General features: G+C 44.4%; 1 protein-coding gene across 5 annotated transcripts in view; it reads left to right on the forward strand.

Moving 5' to 3' along the window:
* The window catches only part of BACH2 (BACH transcriptional regulator 2), a 388459-nt gene that overhangs the window by 275140 nt on the left and 89378 nt on the right, over window positions 1-23941 (forward strand). The window contains exon 2 of one of the 5 annotated variants that reach the window (XM_089332897.1): window positions 21755-21820. The exons of the other annotated variants lie outside the window; for them this stretch is intronic. The gene's annotated coding sequence lies outside the window, so the exon portion shown is untranslated. The remainder of the gene's footprint in view (window positions 1-21754; window positions 21821-23941) is intronic. 5 annotated transcript variants of the gene reach the window in all.

Genomic DNA, 23941 nt, shown 5'->3' on the forward strand with positions numbered 1-23941 from the left:
TCACTTTTTAAAACATTACTTCGGATACCTTTGTCGCATATCAGAGCACCAGTTCAAGTCCTATCCAGGTCCCTGCTAATGCAAGTACTCAAGTACTCGGGCCCCGGCCACCTGTGTGGGAGACTCGGATGGAAGTCCAAGCTCCTGAATTCAGCCTGGTCCAGCCCTGGCTATTGTGAGCATTTGGGAAGGGAATCAGTGGTAGGGGAGCTCTCGCTCTCACATTCTGAATTCCTCTCACGGACATGCTCACTCTCACTGCCGCTCTGTGTGTGTGTGTGTGTGTGTGTGTCTGTATTTCAAATAGATTAAAATAAACATCTTCAAAATTAACATTAGGGGTGGGCATTTGGTGCGGCAGTTGAAACAACATTTGGGACCCCTGTATCCCACACTGGAGGGCTGGTTAAAGTCCTGGCTCCACTTCTCATCCAGCCTCCTGCTAATGCTCATTCTGGTAGGCAGCAGGTGATGATGCGAGTACTTGGTTCCCTGCCACCCATGTGGGAGACCAAGATGGAGTTCCTGGCTCCTGCCTTGGCCTGGCCCAGCTCTGGCTGTTGCAAGGCAATTGGGCAGTGAACCAGCAAATGGAAAAATCAGTCTCTTTCTGCCTCTGTCTCTCTCTCTCTCTCTCTCTCTCTCTCTCTCTCTGCATCCCTCTGTCTTCTCTCCCTCCCTCACTCTTTGTCACTCTGCCTTTCAAACAAATAAATAAATAATATTTTTATTTAACCTTAAAATTACTAAAAGAATCCAAGGAGAAATTGTTTGTATGTAGAAGTTGGGGAGACCTTTCAAAATATAACACAAAATCCAGAAGCTGTAAAGGAATAGTCATAACATGAATCTGATTACATAAAAATTAAATATTTCTGAGGGCCAGGTATCACCATAAACAAAGGCAAATACTGAGAGGAAAAATGTTTACACTGCCTCTAGAAAAAGAGCTGATTTCTTTAATATGTGAAGAGCTTCCATAAGGAACTAAGAAAAAGACCTATTTGACAGGAAAATAAGGTTATTAACAATTTAAAAAGAAAAATATAATTAGCTGCTCATAAAAATAGTAAATATATCCCACTTAATTTATAAACGGAATGCAAATTAAAGCTATCATTAAATTCTGTTTTCAAGTTTTTATTTATTTATTTGAGAGAGACAAAGATGCACATGCAGAGAGAGAAATCTTCCATCCATTGCTTCACTTCCCAAATACCTGTAACAGCCAGGGCTGGTCGTAGCTGAAGCCAGGAGCCCAGCATTCAATGTAGGTTTCCTCCATGAGTGGCAAGGACACAGTGATTTGCGTCATTACCTGCTGCCTCCCTGAGTGAGCACTAGCAGGAAGCTGGACTCAGAAGTGGAACCAGGGCTTGAATCCAGGTACTCCAATATGGGATGTGAGCCTGCCAAGTGACATCTAACCACTATATCCTAAGGTCATCATTCTCACCAAACAGATAAGATTTTTATTGCTTGTTAACAATCTATTGGCAAGACTATAAAGAGGTATTCTTGTACATTGCTGTCAGGTATATAAATTTGTACAGACCCAGCAGAGGACAATTTGACACTACCAGAATTACAAAGCTAAGGACAAGTGTTTGGCCTAGCGGTTAAGACACAGGTTAGGACAGCCATGTTAGAACACCTGGGTTCTTGGCCCAGCTATGCTGCCAATTCAAGTTTCCTGCCACGGGCAGCCTGAGAGAAGTGATAGGGCTGATGTAGCTAGTCCCTGGCACCCAGGCTGGGAGACCTGGACTGAACTCCCAGCTTTGGCCTAGCACAAGGCACTGCAGGCATTTGGGAAGTGGACCTGCAGGTGGAAACTCATTCTGTCTCTCTCTGTGTCCCTGTCCTTCTCCTGTTTCTCTCCCTGTTTCTGTGTCTCTGCCTCTCCTGTAATAAATTTGCTCGATTTACATTGTTTTTGGTAGTCCCCCTCACTCTTGAAGGCTATACGCCTGGACTCCCAGAAGATGCCTGAAACCTCAGATAGCAGTGAACCCTGTAAGTTAATGCCTTTTCCATCTTAACTAACCACCTATCATGCACGGGGCTTCGCTCTGCAGTTTGAGATGATGCAACAGAACTAGCATGGATTTCTTTTTCTTTCTTCACAATTTCAGAGAAGAGGTTCACTCTTTGCACAGATCTTACTTAGCAGGCTCAAAGTATGATTGTTTTTCTTTCCTTTATTAAGTTGAGAACTTTCACTTTTTCACTTAGAGGAAGCCCTTTGCGGCTTCTCTTTGACATAACAGATTTTCTCTGCTGTTGCTTGTTGGGGCCGTTGGTGAGTCAGATAAACGTTGCTTGAATACAAGCCCTGCCATCTGCAAGGAGGAGCCAACAACCAAGATGGCTTCTAGGTGACTGACAGGTGCCACATGTACAATCTGGGTACACTGGTCAAAGGGATGACTCTCATTGCAGGTGGCACAAAGTGGGATGAGGTAAGATGTCATCCTGCTCCTCGGTGTGCAATTTAAAAGGTATGAATGGTTAGTTCTGGAATTTTCCATTTAATATTTTGAAGCCATGCTTGACCATAGGTCATTAAAACTGCAAGTACAGGGAGACTACTATGTGTCATTTGATCCAGCAGTTCCACTTTGAGCAAAATATATAGATAGGCTTCTCATTACAGAATTACAAGGTTATACACTGCAACCTTGTTTAACACAGGACTGACAACAACCCAAATAGCTGTCGGTACAGAATTGCTTACCTGAATTGTACTATATCCTTATAACGGAATACTGCAAAACCATAAAAGAAGAATGAGGAAGGTTTTATGTATCAGTATGGAATGTTATCCAAGATATATTGTTAAGCAAAAGGGAAAGATACATAAAGTGATATAGTATGAAAACTTTTATGTAAAAAAGGAGAAAGATTTATCTATCTATCTATCTATATATATATATCTTTTTAAATAGACATAAAACATAAAACCACTCTGAAAGGATACACAAGAACCATTCATTGCCTCTAGGAAATGCAGCTGTGTGACTGGTTATCTATAGCGGGGAGACTTCCACTGTGTGTACCATTTTATATCTTCAGACATTTGAACCAAACAGCAAAGCCAAAATCATTACTGATATGTTTTAAAACACTCCACACACAACATGGATAAATCTCACAGAAGCAATGTGAGCAAAAGAAGCTAGACATACAGAAGAAGCATTTATTACCCCATTCACTGGAAGTTCGGAAGGAAACGGAACTCATCTGTGGTGGAGGGAGCTAGCATAGCAGCTGTCTTGTGGGGATTCGGACAGGGACAGGTGGGAAGGAGAACTCTGGGGTGCTGGTAGTATTCTCAATCTGAGTAGGGTTATATGAGTGTTTTTACTGGGAAATATTATTGATTATGTATTCATATGATTGGTACATTTGTCTGCATGTAAATTATACTGCAGATTGAAATCATCTCCAAAGACAATGTTCTTTAGGGCTGTATTAGCTTCCTAGGGATGACTTAGCAAGGTACCACCAACTGAGTGGCTTCCAACAACAGCAACATACTACCTCACAGTTCAAGAGTCCAGCAGTCTGAAATCAGAGTTTGGACAGGGCCGTGCACCTTCTGATGGCTGGAGGAAAGAATCCTTCTTTGCCTCTTCTTAGCCTTTGGTGATGTCCATTTGTTCTTGATGGCCATTGGCTTTGGCTGTGTCACTCAAATCTCTGCCTCCATCTTCACAGCTTCTCTGTGTCTCTGTGTCCACATGGAGTTCATTTTACTAGGGCACCTGTCATATTGGGTAAGGGGCCCACACTACTCCAGTATTACCTCATGTTAACTAATCACATCTGCAAGGACCCTGTCTCCAGAAAAGGTTGCATTCTGAGAGACTGGGAGATTAGGGCTTCAGTATTTTGGAGGGAGGGAGGCCACAATTCAGTCCTAACAAGAGCTAACAAGGAACCTTTAAGAGTATTGGAGTTGGCATAGAAGAACGTTTTAATCCAGTTTTTTATGTTTTTGTTTTTTGGGTTTTTTTTGTTTTTTTTTGTTTTTTTGTTTTTTTGTTTTTTTGTTTTTTTGTTTTTTTTTGACAGGCAGAGTGGACAGTGAGAGAGAGAGACAGAGAGAAAGGTCTTCCTTTGCCGTTGGTTCACCCTCCAATGGCCGCTGCGGCTGGCACGCTGCTGCCAGCACACCGTGCTGATCCGATGCAGGAGCCAGGTGCTTCTCCTGGTCGCCCATGGGCTGCAGGGCCCAAGGACTTGGGCCATCCTCCACTGCACTCCCGGGCCACAGCAGAGAGCTGGCCTGGAAGAGGGGCAACCGGGACAGAATCCGGCGCCCCAACCGGGACTAGAACCTGGTGTGCCGGCGCTGCAAGGTGGAGGATTAGCCTATTGAGCCGCGGTGCCAGCCTTAATCCAGTTTTTATGACAGGTTTGTGAAGTGTGCCTTGTTGAGCTCTTGCAGAAAGAGGTGACCCATGCTGTTTCACCAAGGGGGTCACCTGCTCTATATAAAACAGGGGCTCAATCCACTGATAACCATAGTCACCTCAAAAGAAGAAATGAGCGTCCTCCTTTGTGACTTCGTAGTTCTATAAAACTAGGGGCTGTGTCTGTATGGGTTGTGGGTTTGGCAGCTTGTGACCATTCACTGGCCTTGAGCAATATTACTGGTGTGAATATGGGCCTTTTTTGTTTTTTAACATCTTGTCATTTTTCAGATCTATGCACAGGAACTTACAGAGCTGTCCCTCTTCACTGGATATGGGTATGGGTTCTGTTTCTCTATCGAAGAGTCAGCAAGTTTCCAAATGAGTTGACAGGCACAGGGTGTGGTATGCGGCTCCCCTTTGGGTTGTGCGTCCAGATTGCGTATGAGGTATGATTAATCCCATCATTCTCTCCACCACTGAAGTTATTTTCCTAATTTAATGCAATAATTGTTTTGTTGTCACTGGCTTCCAGTGTGTGTGTCTTGTTGTGGTGCTCAGTGATTGTATGCTGACTGACAGAAGGAAAACAGAACATTTAGCCACCCGAACAGTTTCAAAATTCAACCGTTTTAGGGCAGGCACGAGTAATCTCTGTTAGGTGAACGTGAGAGCAGTGGTTGCCTTTGGCAGAGGGGATTGACTGGGATGGAGTAAGGAGAGTCTAGGGTGTTGGATATTTCTGCAGTTTATAAGGTTTGGATTGCACAGGTGTACGCATTTGTCAAAACTCAGTGTGGAGTATGGAGAATGTGGACGTAAGATTTGTATCTTGCATTGTAGGTAAACAAATATAGAAAGAAATATTATAAACTTATCTTGCACTCTAGCTAATGCCTGCTAAAGGATCAAGGGGAAAGTGTGCTGACTCCTGCAGTTCACTTTGATGTGTGTTGAAAAAATAAGTTGGTGCAGTAGATGAATAGAGCCATAGCTACACATGGATTGATGTGTAGTGAAATAAGGATAGTAAAATGTGAATGGCTGAACCAAAACAGTGGGTTTAGACGTGTTGAGTGTCCCTTACCCAAAATGCTTGGGACCAGAAGTGTTTCAGATTTAGGATATTTTGGACTTTGAAATATTTGTGTATACACAATGAGATGTCTTTGGGAAGAGACCTAAATCTAAGCACAAAATTCATTTATGTTTCATATTAACATGTACATAGGCTGAAGGTAATTCTCTCTGATGTTTTCAGTAATTTGGGGCATGAAACAGAGTTTCATGGTATGAAATTTTCAGCACTCAAAAAAACAGTTTCCAGAGTTTGGAGCCATTCAGATTTTCAGATTAGTGATACTCAACTTGTATTTGTTCCCTGTAAAATTCTCCTATCTTCTTCTGCAAGGTTGAAGTTTTTCATGTCAAAATACTAGAAAAAATGCACTGTGTAAAACCATACAGGACCTTCCAGACATGGGACCAGAATCCCCTTGCCATTTTTGTATCCATCCCAAGCTTACATGTCCACTACTTAAAGCAGGAAATGACAGCCTCTCCTCAATTTCTTCCACTGAATCCAACAGCAAATTTGCAGGACTTTTCAGGGAGCCTGTTTCAAAGCCTGCTGGGAGAAAGGCTTTGAAAAGTAGTTGGAAAAGGACAAAGGAAATGTATGTTTTTGGCGTCATGCAGTGTGGTCCTGTGCCAGCTGCCTACATGTAGCCCAGGAAGAAAGCTGAGTGGGCACCATTGAAAACAACGCTTTGTTTCATAATTGTGCTCGTGACTCAGAGGAAACCCATCTTATTTTCACTTAAGAGAGACATGAAGAGCCATACATCTATTAGCGTCCCTTGGAATGACCCTTCCTCTACCCACCCCCAGTCTTACCCATAACCCCCTTGTGAAAATGAAATATAAGTAAATTAGTTCAATTTTGAAACAAAAATTTCTCTCCCATGGCCGCCGCCTCTTTTATTTTATTTTATATAATCGAAACCTGGGAGACAGACACAACTGAGTTCTGTTTCCATTACTAACTGGTTCTGTCATTGTGTATAAGTTGTTTAATATCTTTGAGCCTAAATTTCTGTAATTTACAAATGAGCAGATTCGGTCAAATGATCTACTGGTCCCTTCTGTGACTGGAGTGAAGCTGCCTTTCCACCCTGTCTTGTTCTGTCATCTGTCTGGGGACCAACTTTATTGAAATCTTGAACCTAGATCCTGGCTTACTTCGGACAGAGAAGCCCTAAGCCTAACAAGACACACAAAAGACCCTGCTAGGCATGCATTTAAATAATGTCTCGGATTTTATCCTTATGAATTTTCCATCTGTTTCTCCATGCTACTTGAACATAAAGCTAATCAGATACTTGAGACACTGACAAAGTCAAAATGTCATCATAAAAAATCTAAAAATATCAAGAAGAAAGAGAAGAAAGTGATTTTCATATGTGTGGAACTGTGTGTTTAGTTTACTTGGGCTTATTTCCACGTACAAATTCTCATCTATATACTGACGATTGGAAGAGGCTATCAGTTTCTATTCAGGTCTCATTACACACACACAGACACACACACACGTACACACACACACCCCAGAAATGAAAGTGGAGCAGAGCAAGCACTCCTAGCAGGATGAGACTGTTTACATTCTCGGGACATAACAGAACTCAAAGGCAAGAGTAGTTTGGTGTGTCACAATATCCCAACAACCCAGAGTGGGTACTGGATGAACTTTGTGTGTCTTCATGTACTACTTACTCAAATGCCTCATCAAAGTCAGAGACTTGACCTCCATATGTGTCCCTTGGCTTGAAGGGTGATGACACAGGTGTGTACATACATGTGCATTCATCGTCACAGCAGATGTAAGTTAGACAGCAAATGCCATTGAATCCACATGTCTTTTTTTAAATTTTTATTTATTTATTTGACAATCAGTTACACAGAGAGAGCAAGAGAGACAGAGAGAGAGAGAGAGAGGTCTTCCATCCGCTGGTTCACTCCCCCAGTTGGCCACAACAGCCGGAGCTGCACCAATACAAAGCCAGGATCCAGGAGCTTCTCGTGGGTCTCCCATGCGGGTGCAGGGCCCCAAGCACTTGGGCCATCTTCTACTGCTTTCCCAGGCCATAGCAGAGAGCTGGATTGGAAGTGGAGCAGCCAAGACTCAAACCAGCGCCCAAATGGGATGCTAGCACTGCAGGTGGCAGTTTTACCAGCTGCGCCACAGCACCAGCCCCACATGTCTTTTCTATAGGTTGTTTCCATGTTTGCCTGTGTTGGTAAGTAACCTACATACTGTATCCCATGGACTAGCTATAAACCAAATGTGAGTGTTGGGGCCACTTAAATAACGTAAGAGGCTAATTATCCAGGACTTGACTTCACTACTGTATTCAGGTTGGAGATGTTTCAGGTGAGGAGAGCATGGGCAGGCCATCTGATTTGGTCCATTATTATATTTTCAATTATCCTCGGTGCCCAAAGAGAGACATGAATATAGCTGAGGATGACATAGCAAATTACCATAGCTCTCTAACCTTTTAAATTGCTAACACTGTTGTAATCTGTAATTATAGAAATCAGTATGAGAATTGTGGCACTGCATAATTATCTTTCCTGATACTTTATTGCTGAATGAATTATTAATCAGAACCAGTCTTGTAGAGTATTTGCAGCAACTCAGAAGAATAATGTATAATTAAATTTCATTATTCCTATTTTTGTGCTAATGTTTTATGATGTTGTAATTGATAATTAATTGGCCAAAAACTCACACAATACTTGAGAGTTTCAGGTGGCTGGGAAATGTTCAGTGTGCTGAGTTCATTAAGTGAGTAATGATCAGTCTGTAAAGATCACAGAGTCTGGTCCAATCCGTACAAGAGGGCTTTTGAAATTGGTCTATTAATCATTAAGCTTTTCATGTTGCCTTAAAAGAAAGCAATGACTGTGAGTGCATGCGAATAATTAAGAGATCTTAATAGATTTGAAATCTGGTCAATTTTAAGTAATCAGATGTTGGTTATGAGTTTCAGGCTAATACACTATATGTAGTTAGTATGCTTCTCTGTGTTTCCATTTCCATTCTAATTAAACCAGAGAATAACAGCACCACAGCCCTATAAGCCATTTCCATGTGCCTTTGATGATTGTAACCCGGAGTGTAGCACATCTTATAGACAGTCTGATTTAATCTCCTTTTCCAATTGTCCAAAATACTAAATGGTTTTCCTTCTCACAGACTCAGAGAATTTAAAATCTGAAGGGATTAGGAACTTTTTCTTGACTGGCATTCCAACAGAATTCCTGGGGTGAGTCTCTGTTGGTATCCTTTGCAACCTAGGTAACCAGTAAAAGCCCAGCATCCAAGAATGTCTTTGACTCAGGCTGATTTCTATTGAAAAGAAACACAGTCAGGAATTTTATGTGAATTTCTGCTGTGCTATTGGATTTGATTTTTTCTAAGAGGGTGATGTTTCTTTCTGGTTTCCGGGTGTCTCCTTTGGGCACTTGCAGTTTTCCTTTTAAACAGGTGAGCAACCTTTTTCTGCAGAATGTTGAAGACATTGTAATAGGGAACTTGACAGTGCGTTTGCTGTTTTTTAATGACTCTTTTCCTAAGCTGATCAGCAAACCATCCACAGGGGACCAAGCCTGGGGATTGCTGTACGAATGCAACCCCACTTTCCCAGAAAGATCTTGAGTGGCTTAGTTTGACAGTGGTTTCATTGGCCCCAATGTCTTAGAATTCCTAGTTATTAATTATTAAAGGAGAACTTGTCATCAGACTCCTATGAGTAGAATGAAAGCACATTCCTGTAATGTGTGAGGAAGAGTTGCTCGGGGGCCTTCCCAGTCGTCTGGTGTTAGAATATGAAGACCAGAAACCTTCAACTTAGGGCGGACATTGTAGTATAATGGGTTAAGCTAATGCCTGAAAGACCAACATCCCATATGAGCACAGGTTCAAGTCCCAGCTGCCCCATTTCCAATCCAGCTCCCTGCTAATGGACCTCAGAAAGCAGCAGAAGATGGCCCAAGTTCTTGGGCCCTGCCACCCACAAGAGAGACCAGGATGGAGTTCCAGGCTCCTAGCTTCAGCCTTACCCAGCCCTCATTGTTGTGGCCATTTGAAGAGTGAACCAGCAGATGTACAATCTCTCTGTTTCTCCCTCTCTCTCTGTCTCTGCAACTCTACCTTTCAAATAAATAATAAATCTTAAAAAAAAAAAAAGAGGAAAAAAGCCTTCCTCTTATTATCTTCCTTCCAGCCATGAATGGTACTACAGCATCCAAGGCTGGTCAGTGCTCCCCCTAAGGGCAATCACACTCTAAACCAACAGGTCTCATGTACCAGTCATCTGCTGAGGGCTACTACTGGGCACTACTGAAAGGGAGGACAAGATGGGTCCTCCATGTGGCAGACTGAGCTGGGACGCCAGGAAGCAAAGGGGAAGGAGCCAGCCATCTTTCCAGAGCAGGAGCGAGGAGGCTTCCCCTGTATGAGCAGCTGCGTTCTGCCCTACAAGGACCCACATGACACACGACCAATGGATAAAGAATATGTTCCAGGCTTCGGAATAGTTGAGCCCAGAAAGCTTTGGAGATAAAGCATACTTAAGACCCTGCTACTCACACACTTTGCAAGTGTCAGCTTTCCTTCACTGCGTCAGCCTGAGCCTTTCCCACGACTTCTGTGCCGTCCCATGTTCTTGGTTGTGTGACGTACAGATTCTGTCATTGGTCTCCTCTGGAGTTCACATTGCTCAGAATGGACACTTTTCTCTGGCTGCGTGGACAGCATGAGGCCCAGAAAAGGCAAGCAGTTCCAGAGAGTGCAGGAAGATAGGTGGTTGGAGACCTCTGGGGATCTGAGAAAAGTCTTTTTCGTTCATTTTCTTACCATGTTTTTGTTGAGTTACCTGCTAGGTGCTTAGAACTTTTTGAAGCTCTGCCCTCATTTCTACAGTGAGGGAAATGGACTGAAATTCCCTCCCTCGAGAAGATCAGACAAGAAGCACATGGGTAAGATAAAGTGCACGTTGGGTGGAGAAACATACAGCAGGGAATACACAGCCAGGAGGCTGGAGTTTGGGGCATTTTGGCCTGGAAGTCAGGCCTTCAGTTAGGATACAGTGTTCCATACTGCAGCGCCTGGGTTTGCGTCGCAGCTCTGTTCCTGTTCATATCCTGCTAATGTAGATTCTGGGTGACAGCAGATGATGGCACAAGCACTTGGGTTCCTGCCACCCACATGGGAGATGTGAACTGGGTTCCTGGCTTCGGGTGTGGGCCTGGTCCAGCTCTGTCTATTGTGGGCATTTAGGAATTGAACCAGCAGGTAAAAGATTCTCTCTCTCCCTCCCTCTCTCTCTCTTTTTCTCTCTCTCTTCCTCTCCTCCCACTTCCCTTCCTCTCTCCCTTTCCCTACCTCTGTCTCTGTCCCTCTCAAATACATTAAATCAATACATAGGCTGGCCAAGGGCTTTTCTGGCAAGTGATATCTGAGCACAAGACTTGAAGGAAATTGGGGATTGAGCCATCACACTTAAATCTCAAGACAGTCTCCTGCGAGACAGGTTCTGCCTTCATTTCACATATAAGGAGACCCAGAGAGCTCAGGTACGCTGCCGAGTCACTCAGCTGCAGGAATCAGCAGGGCAGGGGTTCCCAGTTCATAGAATTGCTTTGATTCATCTGCCGTGGAGTTTAAAATGAAGATTGCTGGCCCGGCTTCAGGTTCATACCTATCCAGTAGATAGAAAGGTGCTAGGGAGAGTCTGAGTTAGGTACTTTCAGCAGAGCTGAAAATCTGGAAACACTGATGTGAGAAAAAAAATAAATAAATAAAAATAAAAAAGCCCTGTCCATCTGGGAATGAAAAGTGAGTGGGAAGAGTGGTCATGACTGAGAAAGAAGAGCTGATTTGATTGGCCACTCACTTTGTCTTGCGTGAGTGTTGTGATGAATGCGTGAACAGACACACACGTGAAGTGTTTTCATCTCCACAGCCCTCTAAGATAGGTGTTCTTGATCGGGAACGTGAGGCACGGGCAAGTTCAGTGTCTTGCCAAAGGTTTTGCAGCTCGTGAATGGCAGAGTCAGGATGCAGTGCCAAATGGTCCGGCCCCAGAGCCTGTTTTCACAACCCTAACACCACACCGCCTCTGGAAGCCATGTGTGCGCCCACTGCACTCTAGGAATTGTTCTGAGCGCTTTCCATGTTTCTGTTTTAAGTCACTTAACTCCAGTAACAACTGAATTTTTGATGACAATGAAGAGTCGTTAGAGTGTCTATGCTGTGTCTCAGGGGCTGTAGCAGCGGTCACCCAGACACGGGCAGGCTGCCCCCCAGCATGGCTTGTCCTCACTGCTGTGCTGCCTTTCACGATGAGAGACAATTCTAATTCATACAAAACAGATACACTACAGATCAAAGATCGCACAGAGAGAAAGCAAGTAGAGCTCTAACAAGGAGGTGGTGATGGTCGAAGCACATACTTTGAGCAAATAGGAAGGGATGAACTCTTGCACAAAATGTTACTAGATGAGAATTGACACAAGTCCCCCATCTGCCAGATGCCTTCGTTTGACAGGAGAGAGAAATATATCAGGATTAAGTGCCCTTAAGAGCAGACACTCTGGGTATAATTATGTGCAGAATTAGTCAAATGGTGATAAGGATACTGCCTGATGCAGGCAGAGTGCTTTGTACATCTCAGACCCATTGCCTTCCTTGACCTTCCTGGTCATCATGGGATTTTGCAGGAGGAAGGGTACACTAGTATCATGGCTGAAGTTTCCAGAATTCACTAGATCCTACACGTTGCCCATCATCTTCTAGCAGGCCTTGGATGGAAAATAAGCAAACTGGCCTTTCCTCAAGTTTAAGCAAGAGCATCTCAGGCTGACATTGTGGTGCAGCAAGTTAATCCGCTGCCTGCAGTGCTGGCATCCCATATCAGAGCACTGGTTCTGATCCAGCTCTATGCTAATGCACCTAGGGAAGCAGCAGAGGATGGCCCACATACTTGGGCCCCAGCCACCCACGTGGGAGACTTCTCACTTCAGCCTGGACCAGCCCCGGCCTTTGCAGCCGTTTGAGAAGTTAACCAGCAGATGGAAGATCTCATTCTCTCTCTCCCTCTCTCTCCCGTCTCCCGTCTCTGTCATTGTGTCTTACAAATAAATAATCTTTTTTTTTTTTTTGACAGGCAGAGTTAGACAGTGAGAAAGAGACAGAGAGAAAGGTCTTCCTTTCCGTTGGTTCACCTCCTAAATGGCCGCTACAGCCGGTGCGCTGCACCGATCTGAAGCCAGGAGCCAGTTGCTTCCTCTGGTCTCCCATGCAGGTGCAGGGCCAAGCACTTGGGCCATCCTCCACTGCACTCCCAGGCCACAGCAGAGAGCTGGACTGGAAGAGAAGCAACCGGGACAGAATCTGGTGCCCCAACCAGGACTAGAACCAGGGGTGCCAGCACCGCAGGTGGAGATTAGCCAAGTGAGCTGCGGCACTGGCCTTTCTTTTCTTTTCTTTTCTTTTCTTTTCTTTTCTTTTCTTTTCTTTTCTTTTCTTTTCTTTTCTTTTCTTTTCTTTTCTTTCTTTCTTTCTTTTTTTTTTTTTAACAAGGATAGAGAATCTGGCAAATGGAAACAACCATCAGCCTTCGTGCAGTCCAGGTTGGCCTCAATGTAACAAATTCTCGGAACCAGCACGATGGCACAGCAACTTAAAGCCCCAGCCTACAGTGTCGGCACCCCATGTGGGTGTCAGTTTGAGTCCAGGTTGTTCCACTTCTGATCCAGCTCCCTACTAATGCACCTGGGAAAGTAGCAGAAGATGGCCCAAGTTCCTGGGCCCCTGCACTCATGTGGGAGATGCAGAAGAAGCTCCTGGCTCCTGGCATTGTATCGGCTCAGCTCTGGCTGTTGTGGCCTTTTGGGGAGTGAACCAGCAGATAGAAGACCCCTCTCTCTCTCTCTCTCTCTCTCTCTCTCTCTTTCTCTCTCTCTGTCTCTGTCTCTACCTCTCTCTGTAACTCTTTGAAATAAATAAAATTAATCTTAAAAAAAAGAAATTTTTAATATGTGGAGAATTACCAATTTATGTAGTATGCAAAGTCGTTCATTTTCATAATAGCTTTTATTTGTGGAGTATCCTCTGTACAACATAGAATTTCCTCAAAACTACATCTCATGGAATCTTCACATAGCCATAGTGTAGATGGAAGACCAAGGATTACAGTCTAATGAATGTGCCTGGAGCTCTGCTGCCTCTGAAGGGTAAGATTTGGGGTTCCCATGTAGGCCCTTTATCTAGGGTCAGACGGAGAAATGGAGAGTGGATGTACCTAGAGTTCAGCTGCCTCTTCCTGCCCCATTCTCAATGCTTCTCCCCGCTCCTGCCCTTGTCACACCCACTGCTGACCATTTGGAGACAGGGGACTTTGGACCTCAGCAACAATACAGCTTTTGACTTTTTATGAAATAATTGTTTTTAATTGAAGGGGTGAGTCTTCACAAAAATTCATGGAAATGCATATTAACAAAAAAATGCATGAATTTCCAAAAAAAGAAAGGTAGTTCCCTGTTTCCAGGAACATTTTAAAGACCCCGTGTAGACTGCTGTCCTGTGAGGTGACAGGGTCTGTGTGAGAGATGGCGCTGTGCTGAATCATGCCTGTCCCTAAGGATCACTCTGGACACCTCGCATCGCTCTGAGAAGCTGCCAGCACAGGCAGGGATCTGGGGACCCCGTGTGCATCCTTTCCTCCGTCCCTCTTGGCTGACCTCCCTCCTTCTCCCCCCTCCCACTCTCACAAGAGCCTTCCACCTGTGTGTTCTTGCTCCAGCTCCGTGTGACTCCTGCACGGTGACCAAGAGTCCATATGTGCTTATTACCTATGTGGAACGTAACAGACTGCCCACCAGTGGTCTTAGCCTTGTGATTTTAATGTTAAGGAGTAGGGGTGCTCAGGCTCCCGTAGCAATCCAGAAACCTTGTGGAAACAGCCTGAAGAATGTCTCTGCCCTGACGAGAGGCCCCTGCTCTGGTGCTGAGCCCTGATGGCCAGCCTTAGTCCCAGGTGAGCCACCTGCTCCACCCAGCCTGCATCCCGCAGAGAGGTGATATTTTGGGATAGAGCGCTTTTGTCCAGAAGACCCTAGTGCATGAAAGAAGCAAGTTTCCTTTTATTAAGAACCTATTCTGTGAACACTGTGCTTCTGCCAAGCCTCAGGAACCCACTTCTGTTTCCATGCCCACCTGTAAGTAAGCAGGGTGCCTTCCACCAGGGCAGGCATCCGTAGAGATCACAAGGACAGATGTGCTTAACTATAGAAATCCTTTGGGGGTGGCACTGTGGCACAGTAGGTAAAGCCACCATCTGCGACACCGGCATCCCACATGGGTGCCACTTCGAGTCCCGGCTGCTCCACTTCGGATCCAGCTCCCTGCTAATGCACCTGGGGAAGCAGCAGAAGATGGCCCAAGTGCTTGGGCCACTGCCACCCAAGCAGGAGTCCTGCATGAAGCTCCTGGCTTCTGACTTTGGAGCTGGGGCAGCCCTAGCCATTGCAGCCATTTGGGGAGTGAACCAACAGGTAGAAGATCTCTCTCACTCGCTCGCTCTCTCTCTTTCTCTCTTTCTTTCTCTCAAAGTTTTTGAAACTAATTTGAGGAATGGAATGGTTTAATTGAAGTACTTAGATGTTCTCCTGTTTCCTGTCTCCTGTCCCTCTCGCCCCTCCCTCCTTCCCTCGCCCCCCCCCCCCCCCCCACCTCGTTGCACTCCTCAAGTCCACTAATTTCTGAGTTGAGTTTCTCGGGTTGTGTCTCCGATTTGACAGTAATGCTATAGTTGGAATTAGCCAGACTTGCCATCTCCCCTTTTTTCTGCATTTGACTCTGTTGTCTTTTCTTAGTGTTTGATTCTCTGTTGTGAGTTTTGACTCGGTTCTTATTCGAAGACAGAATGATTTCTGTCAGGTTCTGGGAACTCCCCTCCCACCCCGTGAAGTTTTGGGGAGGAGCTGCGAGCCCCGCTGGCTCGGCTGAGCTCCACAGTGCCTTCTATTAAAATGTAAAATGATCCGTTGAGTCATCCTCCCTCTGGTTTGACTCAGATGCTTTATGGCGCACTTTGCATGTCATTTCTCTGTAATGATTTCCCCATGGAGAACGGTGTCTGATAGAATCCAGGCAGACTGAAGATTGCTCTGAGTCAAATGGATCTTTTATTCTTTTACTATTAACCCTTATCTCTCGGTTTTCCCATGCTCACATTTTCCCTGAAGGAGCCTTAATGAAGTAAAGAGGCTCCACCACCCTCATTTAGCCTCCTAATCACTGTTCACAATTTCTTCTCACATTAGCAGCATGAGGCTCTGGGGTAATAGTCCTCTGGCTAGCAGGGGAGGGGAGGGAACACTGGGAGGGAACATGTCACATAGATGCCCCGATAAAGAAGAAAGCCAGAAAGAAATGACTTTTCTGTGTCCTCTAACTCCTAAGAGGCAAGAGGCAAATGCTAATAGGAAGCTGAGATTGATGTATGAAAAAATGAATATGAATGGAGAACAGAGATACAAAGGAGTGATGCCGGAGACAAGCTAGAAGTGACAGTTCAGAAAAGAAAACCGGCCGAGGGTAGAAAATGACCTATCTCAGAAGAACGGATGGGAGCCTTGACTGTAGCCCTGGTTGCGGGGGAGGGGTGGTGACTACAGCAGAACCAAAGCAAGCATCAGACTAGAGAAAGCAGCAGGGAAGGTGACCACAGAGCTGCCTCTCCTGCTCTGCCCATGCCCAACTCACTCTCCCTCCCTGCTCCATCCGCCCCACCACGCCCTCACTCACACCATGCCTCCACCAATGGGAAACCTGCTTCTTGGACAGCCTGGCGTGGTGTTGCTTTCACCCATTGATTTCAAAGTGTTGAATTCTTTTCTCTCCTTTTTGAAAAGAGCATACCATGTTATTGTTAAGCCTGAGCTACCGTCTTGTCCCTGACCTCTTAAAAATAGCGTTGTCTCTCCAGGCATCAGTGGACTGAGACTCAGACAGGAGAGGGTGGGCACCCCACCCCATTCCAAAGCCACATGTCTAAGATTCTGAGAGAGACCCTGTCTGCACACCAGGAACTGTTTTGGAGATGGGTAGCGAGCAAAGTGTTGAACTGTTTTGCGGTACCCGTGGACCCAGCATGCCTTGGATACAAGTATAGGAAAATCGGCCTTTGATCTGTCCATCCTTTGGGGTGACTCCATTGAGAAGGTGTCCTTGGGCGGGTCTTCCCCTCTTCCTCATCTTCCTCTCCTCCCACCCCCTAGCCAGCCATGTTCTTTTGAGCATCTCTAACCTCTTAAAAGAAAAAGTCTCTTTGGGAGCTACAGTTAGGGAAGCTTGTGTCCAGGATCTTCCCGAAGCTCCTGTACTTTCACAGAACCATAGAAACGGAAACTGGAGGCAGCTTGGGAGCCACCTGGTCTGTTTCCTTACTTCCTAGAAGATGACATGGGGGTGCGAGCAAGTGGTTTGGTTTTCACACAAAAGGAGAGTACAGGATCTCTGAGGGGTATGCTGTGAGCGCGAGGTCCGAGCTCACATGTCGCACCAGCCCTCAGGTGGCCTGGTCCCTGTATCCAGCCCATTTGTGTGATTCTTACTGAAAATCTGCTTCCCTTTGAGGACCCTTCTGACCACCAGTTGTAGGCTATGAGCTGTAGCTGATCTCTTTTCATTTGGAACCGAAAGTCCTGAGACCTTCGTGACCAAGTCCCACCAGGCTGTCACTAAACACTTGAGTTGTTAACCCTTTCCTACAATCTTTACTTTAGGGGGAGCTAGATTTTTTTAAAAAATAAAATATAATGTAAATATAGGAAACATAGAACAAATATATAATTGAATGTAATATTAACATGCAGGTTTCTGTCATCCATGTCAAAAAACAGATGATTGTGACAGTGCCCCTGAGACTAACACTGTGGTGTCGCTCTCCAAGGACAAGTTCATCCCTAAAAAGGGAGCCTGTGTTCTGAGCTTTTCTGTGTCTGCATCAGCTCAGAGTTCCTTGGCAAAGTACCAGACTGTGGCTTCAACAGCAGACATTTCTTCCTCATAATTCTGGAGGTTAGAAGTTCAATATCAGAGTGCCAACAGGGTCTGCTTCTTGACGAAGGTCCTCTTTCTGATTTATAGCAGCCCTCATATTACTCTGTACATTCATGGTGAAAAGAGAGGGGGACGGGGTCTCCCTAAGGACCCTGACCCATATGTGAGGTCTCCACCCTTCGACCCAAAGGTCACCTCTTCAAATACCATCAATCTTGCAGGTTAGGATTTTGACATGAATTTGGTGCCACACATTGTGTCCATAACAACATTTATCCTAGTTGTTCAAGTTTTGCCCCTTTTAAATCTCATCTCTCTTGGAATTGTTTTGGGTTTTGTGGAGTTTTTATTTTTTTTAAGTCAAAGTGACAAGGAGAGAGAGAGATCTTCCATCCACTGTTTCATTCTCCAAGTGGCCACAGAGGGCAGGGCTGGGTCAGACCAAAGCTAGAAGCCAGAACTCCATCTGGGTCTCCCACATGGCCAGCAAGGACCCAAGTACTTGGACCATTTTCCTCTGCTTTCCCAGGCACAATAGCAGAGACATGCATTGGAAGCAAAGCAGGCAGGAATCAACCAGCACCCTGATACGGGATCCCAGTGTTGCAAATGGTGTGCCACAATGCCAGCCCTCATGCCCTTTTTTGGACTTGATAATAGAATTAGATTACATCTTATTATTTTGCACCTCTTTTCCTTAGCTCAGTATTCAACATGAGGCATGTGAGATTCATCTCTGTTGCTGCATGGGGCTAGAATTTGCTTTGTATTGTTCCATTATGTGAATATATGGAAACTGTATCCCTCAGATTGTTCCTGCCTCCTGATCCCAACAGGCTTTATGCTGTTTCCAGTTAGGAGCTATTCTGAGCAATGCTGCTATATGAGTATTCATTCAGTGAGTTCCTGTCACAGAGAGGCAGAGTATAACCAGAAGTGGATTTACTGGATCATACATACCACAATTCGTCTATTGTGCTGGATAATGCCAGACTCCTTAAGAGGCAGAGCAAACCATCAGTGGGCTGGAATTCATGTTGCTCTATATGTCTGCAAACACTCCACATTGTCAGACTTTCTCGTTCTCTCCAGGTTGGTGGCTGTGTAATTCATCTTCAGTTCTGTATTGTAGCATGGTCTGCTACCAACGTTCTGATATTTCTTCTAACTCAGCTTCTCTATCAGACTCTGCTTCTGCACTCAGTTTGTTTAAATGTATGGGAAATACTGAAGGTTATCACTACTTTATTACCTGATATTTTGGAAGTTGGGTTATTTTTTTTCTTTTGAGCTGAATAAATGAGTAAGTAAAACAACCATATTAGCAACAAAAATTGCCCAAAAAAAACCTGGAGCTTGTTCTGATTGTCTCCTTTTGTAATTTTGTGGTGTAGTTTTCAGCTGTGTGGTGAAAACCCTTATCACAAACTATGTAAGTAAATTGAACTTCCTCCTGAAAGGTCAAGGAAAATGAGGATTTATACTGAAGTACAAGAACCATGCGGAGCTATTAAGGATTTGATGATAGAATTGCAAGTGCTTCCTCCTAACAACAGCCTTACATTCCAGGTCCCTTGGCACTAACTAGTCTGCACGCAGATGGAGTGTTTGAGTAAATAAAGAACTTGAAACGTTTTAGCTGCTCCAAGTCAGACCCTTACTTTAGCAATGGAAGGCATTAGTGACGTTAAGTGACAAGCACTGCAGTTTTCCATTAGAAAATACTGGAATTGGATTGCTTTCCACTTTAAGTAAGAAGTTGGAGTCTTGAATCAGTTAGAAAATGCTTCCAATCCGAAAGTAATAACTAAGTAATTTTAATAGCACCATGCACTCTAAAATTCTATAGACTTGATAACTTTCTTTTATAAAAACCAATCTCTACAGGTTTATAGCAAATAACCTTAAAAAAAGAAAGCTTGATAAGAGCAGAAATTTACTCAGCAATTACTAAATAATTTAGTGTTTGATTCACACAAGTACTTACTTAATGTACTGTTTCTGGAAGAAATGTGGTTGGGATTTCAAGTGAAATGGTTTATAATTTGGTCTCTTTCATTACCTGCATGGCAGATTCATTTCTTTTCATCTGAAGCCTTCTAGACATGACAGGCTGTCTGTTAAAACTTAACATTCTACTTTTTTTGTGAATTGCAGCTTTGCAGATTTCCCACTGTGGATTTTTTTTTTCTTTTTCACTTTTTTGATTTGTACTTTTACCTTCCAGGCTGTTAGGCATTTTTAAGTTGTGAATGTGACCTGGTAATGAATGGGGAGAATTGAGTTAATGAGTGAGTCTGCATTCACTAATACTCTTAGGTTTAAGTGAGAAAAGTTGTGTTCTATGTAACTTTTTGAGGGGCTGAACATCCTATGATAACACAATAATTAACTTTTACTGCTGAACCATATGAGGAGATGCTTGGGATCTATGTGTATGTACGTGTGCATCTGGGGTTTTTGGCCTACAAAAGGAAGAGTGAGATGCAGCCAAAACCCAAATCAGAACCTTTGGACAGCTTCCTTACCATCTGATTTCAGTTCATGTCTGCCTACTTTAACACACTGCCTAATGCTCAGAGCAAAAGACTGGGTGTTAGATTCCACCATGCTATTCTGTTACTCACTCTACCATAAAGTATTTCATTCTTGGCCAGCCGAAGTCCTGCTGCAGATTTGAGGATTTGCTGCGTTAGGGGGAAAATGTTATTCAACTAATTTGAGTAAGGCTGGTGAAAAGAAGGAAACCTCATGGGGCATAACGTAGCACTAGGAGAAGCAGGGTTCCATTTGGCCTTGGCCACTCACAGACATGAATTGGAGCGCATCCGTAGGAGAACACGCATGGTAGTTGGAGAAAAGGAAGGTTGAGTGGTTTTTAAAGGAAGAAGAAACAGGGTGTTCCATGATGCTTGAAGAGGTGCTGGCAGGGAAGGCTGTGGTAAGACTCCAGAGAAATACAAGCGCCAAGGGGAAGAAAGCGGCACGGGTACGGCGTAAGTGAGAATTATCCAGGAATCGCGTGGTAAAATCAAGAAAATCCTCAGTTTCAGGTCTAACAACAGCTTCATGAGGCAGATAGATTTCAGACTATCCTCTTTGATAAGCAGAACTAATACTTTTCAAATGTCTTCCAAAGCTCTGGACGGTTTAGCACATAGAGCAGATGGTCATGTTTATATGACTGTAGTAGCTTACTTCATCAACTTGGAGTGCAGTTGTTGCCACATTTCCTATATTTTCCCAAACCTGCCCTGTTAGAATAGAGTCTCTCCTTGAGGCTCCGCCCTCGCCCTGCCCCCCAGCTGGCTGAGGACCCAGAAAAGAGACCATTCTTGTGTGAGACCTGGAATCTGAGCGTCCACCCACTACCTTTGCCTCACCACTGTTATGACTGCTGCTGGCGGGACAGACCCATGTCCATGGCTGCTGTGAGGTCAGACCCCGCCTCCCTCGGGCCTCTGTAGAATATACTTCTAGGTGACATATTCTTTAATTCACATTTCTTTGCTCAGCCATGGTTCCCAGAACTCCATATATTGTGCCAAAAGGCAAATTTTACTGTCTGTCCAGACAGATCTTGCTAACTCAGAATCTTTGAAGAGCAGGGGTTGAGGTCCTAGTTTCTTCTCTCCTAGAAAGTTTTGGTTCCTTTGAGTGTTTTCCATCCCATTCCCTGTAGCCAGCTCTGCAGTGGCAGTTTGCTTAAGCCCTCCAGTATCAACAAGGATAAAACAAGGCACGTAGTGGTATTTGCAGGATCAGAGAAAGCTACTGTCTCTGAATTAAAATGGCAGTATCCCATTCCCTGGGACCAACTGAGTCTATTTCTTTTACAGACAATTTTAAAATATTATTTATTTGTTTGAGAGGAAGAGCAAGAGCGAGAGAGAGAGATCCCATCCACTGGTTGAATCCCAAATGTCCACAATGGCCAGGGCCAAGAACTCAATCCAGGTCTCCCATATGTGTGACAGGAACCCAACTACTTGAATCATCACCTTTCCCTGCCAGGGTCTGCATTAGCAGGAAGCTGGAGACAGGAGCCTGAGGCAGGAATTGAACCCAGATATTCCAGTATGCAATGGAAGATGCAGGCATCCTAACCACTCAGTGCCCACCCCCTTTTGTAGACTTTTAGACTCTGAATTACAGATCTGTAAGATCTTTGTTGATCTTCTGGTTTATACTTTTCATTTTTCAGGCTTGGTGGCGGACCCATAGTTAGATGGTATGCCCAGATCCACAAAGCTGATCAGCGCCAGGGCAGGTTGGTCCACTCTGCTTTCCACTGGCCCTCATTTTGATTTCTATTTTATTGTTTGCTTTCAGTTCATGTTTGCTGAAGGACTTACAGCTTTGTATCCTTCAAAGCAAGCTTCAGTCTTGGAGTATAATAGGTTTTACCCAAAAATGAATTGGGAAAATTAGATAACCTGTTGTAAATCTCCTACTTCTATTGAGTTAAGCACATATTATATGTCCTAGAACCTCAATTATTCCATCCAGTTCTGAGTGTTGCCAGCTATAGGCAAGTCATTATGACTTTGTTAAAGAAGAAACATTCTGTAGATGGAATTGAGACAACTGAATATGCTGGAGAAAGAGTAATAATTTGATAACTAAGAATAAAGAAAATAAATCAGAGTTGAGATTCTATATGGAAGACAAGAAGATCCTGAAGATACTCTAAAGAAATAAAGATAACTAAAACAACATAATAGAGAATATCTGTCTTTCTACCAGATATCTCCCAGGTAATAAAGAATTTAGCAGCAATTTCATAGTGATAAACAGAAGGCAGGTGGCCATCCTCTTACTCCATGACATAGAGTCATTAGAAGTGAGTTGTATGATTTAGAATGCTATTCAGACTACATTTAAAATGGTTCTAGATAACAAAGCTCATCATTTATTATCAATTATTTATATCAATAAAGGCATTATTGGAATGTCAAATGATATTTTTTTCTCACAGAAACATTTTTCTAATTAGGTATGACAAACCATTGATAGCAAAGATTCGACTATAGGGCTAGCAATGTGGTAAGTTATTCTTTCCAATATGCTTAAAGTAGTTGCAGCATAAAGAATAAGTCCAGGAATTTTGTTTCCAGTTAAGATGGAATAGCAGGCACTGTCTTTATCCACCTACCTGAAACAACTATTAAAAACAAATCAACTGGGCTGGTGTTGAGGCTCAATATGCTAATCCTCCGCCTGTGGCGCCGGCACACCGGGTTCTAATCCCAGTCAGGGCACCAGAATCTGTCCCGGTTGCTCCTCTTCCAGGCCAGCTCTCTGCTATGGCCCGGGAGTGCAGTGGAGGATGGCCCAAGTGCTTAGGCCCTGCACCAGCATGGGAGACCAGGAGAAGCACCTGGCTCCTGGCTTCGGATCAGCGCAGTGTGCCAGCTGCAGTGCGCCGGCCGTAGCGGCCATTGGGGGGTGAACCAACGGTAAAGGAAGACCTTTCTCTCTGTCTCTCTCTCTCTCTCACTGTCCACTCTGCCTGTCAAAAAAAACAAAAATAAAAATAAATCAACTATATTAAACCATGGATGTTTAGATACTGGGTACCAGGCAACAAAGGACAGCAGTCTCAGAGAAAACAAGCCAGGCCCAGCCTACTGCTTTAAGGGTTTCCCAGGCCATGGCACAGGCTGACTCCTAAGTTGAGGAGACCGAGCTAGGAGACTGGAGCGATGACAGTGGCTAGAGTTCAGAAAGCAGGGACACACAGAGAAAGAGGCCGAGAGATCTGCAGTGTTTCCCTTCATCATCCTGTAGACTTCTGATTGGCAGGTGCACATGAGGAAACCACCCAGAACAACGAAAGGGAACTTCGAGCTCACAGACCTGGGCCTCACACCTGCTCCCACCAGCCAGATTAGAAAACCTGCAGTTCAGGGAACACTGGGTAAAGTACTCAGAAGTGTTTTGAATCAGCCGGGAGGGGTAATGAGCCCTAGACTACATGCTGTTTTTCCCATATAACAAATATCAAAAAGCAAAACCTGGAAGGATCAGACTGCTTCCAACTGACTCAACCCTGTCCTTGGAAACAAAGCTCAAGGTTATTGATTGGAACACAAAAATACCCAGCAGCCAACGAGGCAGAATTCAAAATGTCTAGCATCTAATCAAAAAAGTCTAAGCACCCAAAGAAGCAAAAATAATTACGTAGCTCACAATGAAGGGAAGTAATAAGCAAGACCAAGGCCTGGGGCAGGTGTCTGGCAGACCTAGGATGCCCACCTCCCATTTCGGAGCGCCCGGCTGGAGTGCCAGCTGCTCCACTTCTGGTTCAGCTTCCTGCTGGTGTACACCTGGGAGGTGACTGCTGATCAATCAAGCTCTGAGTCCCTGCCACCCATGTGGGAGGCCCGGC

This window comes from Oryctolagus cuniculus, chromosome 5 (assembly GCF_051225735.1).
Source record: "Oryctolagus cuniculus isolate XC-2025 breed Fujian yellow rabbit chromosome 5, ASM5122573v1, whole genome shotgun sequence".
NCBI lineage: Eukaryota > Metazoa > Chordata > Mammalia > Lagomorpha > Leporidae > Oryctolagus > Oryctolagus cuniculus.